At 39.7% G+C, this 6,001-nt stretch overlaps 1 protein-coding gene across 1 annotated transcript in view; it reads left to right on the top strand.

The window, feature by feature from the left end:
* LOC119428660 (neural cell adhesion molecule 2) overlaps positions 1–6,001 on the top strand; it is a gene marked incomplete in the record, with an annotated part of 694,153 nt that overhangs the window by 316,841 nt on the left and 371,311 nt on the right.

Genomic DNA, 6,001 nt, shown 5'->3' with positions numbered 1-6,001 from the left:
ATGTATATATATATATATATATATATATATATATATATGTGTGTGTGCGTATATATATGTGTGTGTGTGTGTGAGTATGTGTATAGAAAACACCAAATAACTGATCCAGTTTAATTGATTTTTACAGGAATTTGATTTTATTGTTATATGAGGCTTAATGAGAATCTTTTTCTGTATGTTGAGCCAATCTTTATTTCCTTGTTTTGAATATTCTATCTCATATTTTTAATAAGGACATATAAGATGATCTAGTATGTGGCCGGTACTTAACTGGCCTCTTTGACTTCCTGTTTCTAATAACAATGGAAATTCCAGTTCTTGGTTGTTGTTTTTTTCTGGAATCTGGATCTTTTGGCCCATCTCACCAAAAAGAATTGTCTCTTTTAGGCTTTCAAATAGTTCTGAGCTTGCTAGAACTTGTGAGAAGCCATTTAAGAGTCAAAACAGTCGGCTTTATTGAGCTTAGCCAAAATGTTTTAAATACTCAAGAACTGAAATTCCCATTACTACTTACTGTCTCTATCCAGTCTGCAGTTGAATCCTTTCTGCAGCAACAGTTACACTTTTTTGATAATTTCACAATTTTAAGATTTTTGGTTATTTAACTTGTACTTCCTGCTGATGAAGTCATCCAAGATCAAAATCATCTTAAAGTAATTGTAATTGAATTTATCATTTTTCGAGTAATATTCTATTTGTTCTTAATTAGAGGCACAGTTGTACTTATTAAAGCAAAAGGGGAATTTATATGTAATCAAACCCATTAAGTTAGCTGCTTTAAATTATCATCAAATTTAGTTGGATCTAATCCCCCATAAACATACTTTGCACTGGTGCCTCAGTATCAGTTACTGGTATATTTATTGATTACCTGTTATCAAACTGATGTTATACAATAGCATGTATATTTTGCAAAAAAAAAAAAAAATACTGTCTGATGTGTTTGCACCTCTCACGGCATTTTTGATTAAAATATTGAGGTTTATTTATGTTGCTAATTTTAAAATTTCCCAAGTTGAAATATTTAAAATTTCTGTTTTTATTGTATCAATATTTCTTTATAAACAAAACATGTAAGACACAATAATGGAACAGCATTCTCACTCAGTTTAAAAAGAACTTCTGATGTATTTTAAGCTTGTTTTATTTATTTTTACATTTGGTTAATTTGTTTAATATCTGCTACCATTACAATGTGTGTGCTGAAAATATTTATGATTTAGCCAAGGATATGTCAAAGGAAAACAAAAACGTTACGGTTGTTTTTGAAAAATCTTTAGCTACGCTCAGAATAATCTTAATTTATCTTTTTGTTCTTGCTGTGTTAGGTCCCTGTATGACCGGTGTAAGAGCTTGGTCCGCATTGCCGGCAGTAAGTCGGGCTTGTTCTCGGTGAGAGTTGGACTCCGCCAAGGTTGCCCTTTGTCACGATTCTGTTCATAACTTTTATGGATAGAATTTCTAGGTGCAGCCAAGATGTTGAGGGGATCTGTTTCGGTGGCCTTAGGATTGCGTCTCTGCTTTTTGCAGATTATGTGGTCTTCTTGGCTTCATCAGATCATGATCTACAGCTTTCGCTGGAGCGGTTCTCAGCCGAGTGTGACACGGCCAGGATGAAGATCAGTTCCTCCAAATCCGAGGCCATGGTCTTGAGCCGGAAAAGGGTAGAGCGCCCTCTCTGGGTCAGGGAGGAGGTCCTGCCCCTCATCTATGGTCATGAGTTGGTTGTGACCGAAAGAACGAGATCTCGGATACAATCCGTCGAAATGAGTTTTCTCCGCACTGTGTCTGGGCTCTCCCTTAGAGATAGGGTGAGAAGCTCGATCAGCTGGGAGGGACTCAGAGTAGAGCCGCTGCTTCTCCACGTCAAGAGGAGCCAGTTGAGGTGGCTCGGGTATCTGTTTAGGATGCCTCCTGGACGCCTCCCTGGTGAGGTGTTCCGGACACGTCCCACCGGGAGGAGACCCAGAGGAAGACCCAGGACATGCTGGAGGGACTATGTTAATTGGCTGGCCTGGGAACACCTTGGGATTCCCCCGGAGGAGCTGGACCAAGAGGCTGGGGAGCGGGAAGTCTGCGCCTCCCTACTTAGGCTGCTACCCCACGACCCGACCCCGGATGAGTGGAAGAAAATGGATGGATGGTTCTTGTTGTTCTTGTTCTTCTTGTTCTTATTATTATTGTTCTTGTTCTTCTTGTTCTTGTTCTTCTTGTTCATCTTTTTCGTGTTCTTTTTGGTCTTGTTCTTCTTTTGGCTTTTCCCCCTTTAGCGGTTGCCACAGTTGGTTATCCTCCTCCATCTCTGTCTTCTCTTCTCCAGCTGCATCCATTTATCTCCTCTTTGTCTTTTTCCTGGCAACTGCATTTCTAACATCCTTCTACCAGTATACCCACTATTCCTCCTCTGGACATGTCCAAACAAAAGAATAATCTTAGTCTGTATTTATACGTCTTTGAAATGTACGTGTTTTTTGGGGTTTTTTTGCCACCTACTCGCCCAGTTTAGAGTTTTTACTGATTTTCTGTATCATCCTAATTTGGTCTGGGATGGTTTAAACACTGAATGTAAATATTAGTTTATAAAATACCAGGAGCAGTTGGGGTCAGAGTTTATCATGAACATAAAAGGTGCATATAACTTAAATCTTGAGAAGTGCACGGGACAGGTTAGCAAAAACATTATGCAATTAAGAAGGTAGCCCAGATAAATGAGAGTACTGTTTAGGCCTCTTTGTTTTATTGAAAGCTCCATACAATGACAAATCACAACATACCACCAGCTTTAAGCAAAGGACATCAATCATAGCTTAATGATATAAAAATGGCCCTTTTTATACTTTAAAATAGAGTTTAAATGCAGCAGCCCTTACATAATTGTCCAATAATGTGACTATAACTGAGGGCTGTTAGTACACTGTTCTCTTGCAGCATATTTCACATTAACAGCAAAGTAATTGCAAGCAGAAACAAGTCCAAATAAATATGCAGAGGCACACACAGAATGCATTATTTTTCTTTACCTGCAGGCCTTTTTTTTTTTTTTTTTGCCTCAACCATCATAAAACAAAGTCAGCATGAATTCATACAATGGATAGCTGTGCATTTACAGCATCCTAAAACACGTAGCATTTACTGTCTGTATCCTTAAATGAGCTGTCTAAGATGCAAAACCTCTAGAAATTATTTCAGGAGCATGGATTAACTCGTATGATTTGAGTTTACACAGATGCAGTTTGGGTTTTCTGGATACAAAGTGTATCCACACAGCTCATTGTCCTTTGTCCTATTTAGACCCATTAGTCCGAGCTTCCAAATATCAGCGCAGACTCATTGCTCTCAGGTCTTCATTTAAAAAGCAAGCTCATAAATAAAGATTGCTTTTTAAACACTTTAATTAAATAACTAAGTGAACTGGGTCTGTTATTCCCTTAGGTTAGCGTATCCCAAGACAGCAGAATCATTTGGAGCAATGCTACATTTTGGGGCCATTTTTTTTCACCTCGTTGAGTTTATTTTCCAACAATGACAACAAACTGCAGCGCAATTTCTAAAATGGTTTTCAAAGCCAGTGTCCATGGGCAATATACAGCTTGCTTTTGAAATAAACTGCTGATCTTAAAAAAAAGTGGTTCATGTACAAGGACTTTGAAGTATGGAATGGCTCTTATCAACTTTTACCAGCTGTTTAAAACACATCCACTGATGTGTTTGCGCGTGCGTGTGTGTATTCTGCATTTATGCTTTCCCCAAAATTGGTTTTCATTCATGCAAATCCTCATCATTGGGATGCAACACACAATCAAAGTGCATTTACCCAAGAAACAAGTAAATTTATCGCTTAGTAATGCCAGCAAAGAAAACTTTGGCTCGTTTTTTCTGAAGTTTTCTTGTTAGCCTCGCCAAGAAGGATTTATTTTGAAGGGAAACATGGTGGGGTTCAAGGCTAATGGTTTGCTCAATGATGAACATTGGATTCTTCATCCCGTTGCCTAAAGGTAACCAGTAAGACGAATTGCGACACTTCTCTGGGTTGCAAAGCCAGCATGTGTGAGGAAGCAATTTCAGCTAAAAGATAAGTGTGAGTGGGTGCGCTGGAGTCTCATCCTTGTAATAAATGTAAAAAAATGGTGTTAAAGAGAGGATAGCAGATTTATGTCCGGGTTAGATTACTTGCTGCTGTTAGAATGTTTCAATTAACACTTCTGTGAAAGAGATCAATCAGAAACTCGACCCGGGTCCCCACACACACCTTCCTGCCATAACGCAAATCCAAGCCACAACCAGAGAGATTCATAATGGTCAGTATTAATCCATTTATGACATCATGGTACATTAAAGTGGTCTGAGTCACAAGTTGACGCAGTTTAAATAAGTGGACTGCTATCTGAGTTTTATCAGACAGGCAGGTCTCTTTCTCCAATTTATCCTAACCTTTTGTCACTTTAAAGAATAAATCATTTAACGTGTTCATGTCTAACAGGCAGAAAAACAGTTTTACCCACAAAATAGACATTGTGTTGGATACAAAGTGATATATATGGGATGGAGCATATCTGGAGATAAATAATACATTCTGTGCAGGCACACCAGAAGTATGAAACCGTACTGATGTGAGTTAGTTAATGTGAATGATAAATTAAGCTTTTAAAAAGTCAAGGGTCTTTATTGCATGGTAAGAAATTGTCTACTAGGTCATATTCCATCATTATGCCGGTGAAGTCTTATTTCATAATGGATTTAAATGTGAACATGGCAAATAGGGAGTCTTGTTCATAAGTGGTGGTAGGATAGAGTGGGAGATGGATCGGCAGGGCCGAGCCTTTTCCACGGTAATGAGGGCGTTGCTCTGGTTTGTTGTGGAGAGGAAAGAGCTGATCTGAAAGGTGAAGCTCTCAATTTACCGGCCCATTGATGTTCCAACCCTCAGTCATGGTCATTAGCTCGTCAGATTCTGGATAGAGCAGATTTCTTGAATTCGTTTTTTTTCTCTTTCTTTTGGTGATATCTGTCATAATGTTGACAATTGACATTTGATACCATACCACTTTATTCATAAAGTACTTAAAACAGCAACAAGGCTAAAGAAAGTGTTGTACAGCAAAAACAAAACAAGTAAAGGGCACAGGATAAAATGCATAGATCCAAATAGGTAAAGATAAGAACTAAATGGCTAACATTATAGCACACAGACAAGTTAAAATCAGCTCACACGGTGTCAAAAACCAGATAATTAAAGTGAGTTTTCAAATGAGACTTAAAAACAGTAAGTGAGGAAGCCAGCCTTTAACTCATTCCACAGTTTTGGACCTGCAACAGAGAAAGCCCCGTCACCCCTGAGCTTAAAACTAGTGCCTGGAACCAATAAAAGCATCTCGTCCACTGACCTCAGAGAGCTCTGTGGAACATATGGCTGCAGCAGATCAGCGAGATAAGAAGGGGCAGAACTGTTCAGAGATTTAAAACCGTAGAGAATAATTTTAAAATGAATTTGAAGGTGAACTGGGAGCCAGTAAAGGGAAGCCAAAACCGGTGTAATGTGTAGAGGAGAAGATTGCGGATAAGGAACGAGCGTACCAAGACGCGTGTGCAGATAACGATAAGTTACATGCACAGTTGCAAACCGCTTTAAGGGAGCTGGACGATTGCAAGGCAGAAAAGGGGTTAATAACCCGGAGTTGGCTGACTTTACAACGTGAAAATCGGTCAACAAATAAGCGCCTGACAGCTTGTGAGGAGAATTTAGCTACAGCTACAAACCTGATTTCTGACATGGAGCTAGCTGGCTCGAGACTCAGAGACGAGCAGGGTCAGCTACAACCACCCCAGACAGATGCTGTTGCACCTCCTCCCCTTAGCCCCGTTTCAACACCCCCAACCCGGGGGATAAGGACGGGTCTGCACCCACATGCACCTCTTCCTCCTGACGCCAGGCAGTCACCTCCACCCCCATCTCAGGTGGGGTTCGACCTGCACCGGTATGCACCTCTTCCTCCTGACGCCA

The sequence above is a fragment of the Nematolebias whitei genome, chromosome 23 (genome assembly GCF_014905685.2).
Source record: "Nematolebias whitei isolate Nwh7 chromosome 23, NemWhi1, whole genome shotgun sequence".
NCBI classification, from domain to species: Eukaryota; Metazoa; Chordata; class Actinopteri; order Cyprinodontiformes; family Rivulidae; genus Nematolebias; species Nematolebias whitei.
Note: the sequence above shows the minus strand (reverse complement) of the source record. Positions and strands in the feature narration are given on the sequence as shown.